This window comes from Pinus tabuliformis, chromosome 8 (assembly GCF_031772625.1).
Source record: "Pinus tabuliformis cultivar Carrire ecotype Pingquan chromosome 8, CPIR1, whole genome shotgun sequence".
NCBI classification, from domain to species: Eukaryota; Viridiplantae; Streptophyta; class Pinopsida; order Pinales; family Pinaceae; genus Pinus; species Pinus tabuliformis.
In genome coordinates, this window is record NC_142294.1 from 1,369,203,850 (window position 1) to 1,369,206,813 (window position 2,964).

The 2,964-nt window shown below is 36.3% G+C and overlaps 1 non-coding gene across 1 annotated transcript; it reads right to left on the reverse strand.

Annotated features, from left to right (window-relative positions):
• Positions 1 to 755: 755 nt before the first annotated feature.
• On the reverse strand, positions 756 to 828 carry TRNAA-AGC (transfer RNA alanine (anticodon AGC)). The gene has a single exon. It is a non-coding gene; the product is annotated as a tRNA-Ala (tRNA).
• Between the last annotated feature and the right edge of the window lie 2,136 nt (positions 829 to 2,964).

The window sequence follows — 2,964 nt, forward strand, 5'->3', positions numbered from 1 at the left end:
AACACTCCATCACCATGGCCAACTTATGTTTTCTTATATTGTCTAATGCAAAGACACTCCATCACCATGGCCAACTTATGTTTTCTTATATTGTCTAATGCAAAGACTGGTTTTTAACATGATTTATAAAAAAGGCAACTAGTATATTGTTCTTAGAGTATGGAGTTCCTACACAACAAATTTACTTACTATTATCTGAATATATGTACACTCCTTAGTGTGCTATAGCACACTTGATAACTAATGTATTACATCAAGATAGGGGAAGATCTACGTTGGCTTGCACAAAGACAAATGCACCATGAAATAGATAACTTTACACTGGAGAAAAGTGATAGGTGATTTTGCAGCTAGAGCTGCCCTCGCCTTTACTCAATGTAACGAACTCCGGTTCGAAGAACCCTTTCCCTTCATGAACTAGAGTGCAATAATCACTCGTAATGGCTATTGTTACCTGCGGTCGAATTTCCAGAGTGAGACCAATATATGATAAACCCTTGCATCTGCAACCATGATTGCAATTACTGTGGCCTATCCCAAAACGGAAATGCGGGTTTCGAACCCCGTACCTCTCAAAACGAAGAAGATGGGAACCATGCTCTCAGCAAATGCAATATAAGATGGAACCTTTGTATCTGGCCTGTGCCAAAATGGAGCTGCGGGGGATCGAACCCCGTACCTCTTGAATATGGGAACCGTCCTCCCAGTAAATGTAATATAAGATAAAATCCTACAACAATGTTCTCAGTACAAAGTGGAGATGCGGGGTATCGATCCCCGTACCTCTCGCATGCTAAGCGAGCGCTCTACCATCTGAGCTACATCCCCATCTGATATTATTAATAATTGTCCATTTTATAGACTATTCGTTGGTTACATAATTATCAGTTTAGTTGAAAAAAATAACGAATACCACCGAATATACAGTATATACATAACCATCAGTTTGACTGGAAATCTTGGTATAAGGAATAAAAGGTATTATCGCCGTTGCCAGGGATCGAATTCGCTTACATAATCATCAGTTTGCTGATCATCTTCTTTCCAGGCAGATTAATCATTTATCTCTGTTCTTGCAATGGGTTTGAAATATTGTATACATTTGGTGAGTCCTATTTTTTTATTGGATTTTGTCCATGGTGATAATTTTATGTCAATGTGATTTACTGCATAATTGTTTCAATCTGGGCCACATGTTACAGCATCAAATAGCATTGTATACTCTGTTCGATCTCATAGTTTAATCACTGGCATGGGAAAAAACCTTGTGCGTTGGTTACTATGCAGATACAACATTATACTTAATTCAATTGAATATCTAGCCTAGCTTTGCAAAAGAATTTGAGTTGTACATTCTGGGTTTCATCTTCTGAAATCGTGCAGATTTAAATACATTTTGGGTTTTTATACCCTGTCAAACTCCATACAGTATTTTTGTGGATACTCTATTTATAATTGATATCAAGGCAGGGTTTCTAATTTTTATCTTGAAAAATTATAGTCTTTACATTTTTTTTTTATTTAAGCTTTTGTTATGGTCTGCCTCTTCTTATCTGGTCCTGATGATGAACCATAAGTTGGTTCGAAACAGGTTGGCCAAATAAACTACACTAGTTGGTTCGAAACAGGTCAGCCAAAAATTTCTATTATACAATTGCATGCATTTCTGTGTTTGATAGAGAGTGGCAAAGGGAATCTCTAACCTGCAAGCTTTCTATTATACAATTGCATGCATTTCTGTGTTTGATAGAGAGTGGCAAAGGGAATCTCTAACCTGCAAGCGGAATCTAGTGGCGGGGGATGATGGAAATTTAAATCCTCGATTAATAAAGTCAAGGGTTATTTACTCATGTCTGTAATAAACCCAGCGAGGTAGTCTAAAGTCTGTCTTGCTCATAAAAGTCTTACAAGTTCACTCTCCTCGTGAACAAGCTTGATGCATCAATACGACCACCTCCTTTATCCATTAGATATTTTAGTTGCTCACATAAACCAACAACAAAACAAAGCAGGAATTGTCCAGTGCCAATTACTCATTTCACAAAAGCCTTTCTCGTTAATGTGTACAGAAAGACCATTTGTAATGATTTTGAGTGTCTTGCAATAGCCATTTTGTTCTCAATGTGAGCCATACATGTAAGATAATTATAACAACGATTTTGCATGCGGAAAAAATTCAATGAATCGTTGAAACTTAATGCCCAAGGATACGAATTACCTCCAGCCATTGGTGAAACTCTTGATGCAACTTCTTTCTGAAAAACCTCGCTCCAGCTATCCAAGCAAAAAGAAAAGAATGCAGAAATTCTGAAGGCACCTCCAAGCTCTGCTATCTCAGCTAGATGGTGTAAAAAACTGAAGGGGATTGAGATGCAAGCTTGGGGACCAAACGGATGAATTTATAGCCAAGCTTCCATCAAGCTTCTGATTGCTATGTGTCAAATGTCTCACAGATCAAGGCAGAGAACTCCAGATGGAGTAATGGACCACTTCAGTAGCTCCCAACAATAAATTTATTAACTGCAGTTGATTTTCTTAACTTAAGGAAACTACTGCAGTTGGTTTCCATAAGTTAAGGAAAGACTGCAGTTTAAATTCCATAATTGTAGGCAGCAATTGTGCAAAAATTAATGGAGCTTAACATTCTCCCACTTGGTCCATACTTCCAAACTTAATGTCTCAACTTATAAACCATTGATAATATGTATTAAGTATTAGATACATGAATCATGGCGATAAGTCCTCTAATGACGAGTATTATCTTCCATGTATTACTATGTATTTATTCTTATTATAATTTATGTGGCAACAATTTCTTAATGAATAAACCTTATGTTTATTCTTGGTCCTTCTTAAATGAATTTTCTTAAATCAACTTAAGGTGCACATAAATATGAGAAAAAACATCACAATAATTAAGAATTTCATTAAAATAACATTATCCATACAATGAGAAACTACATA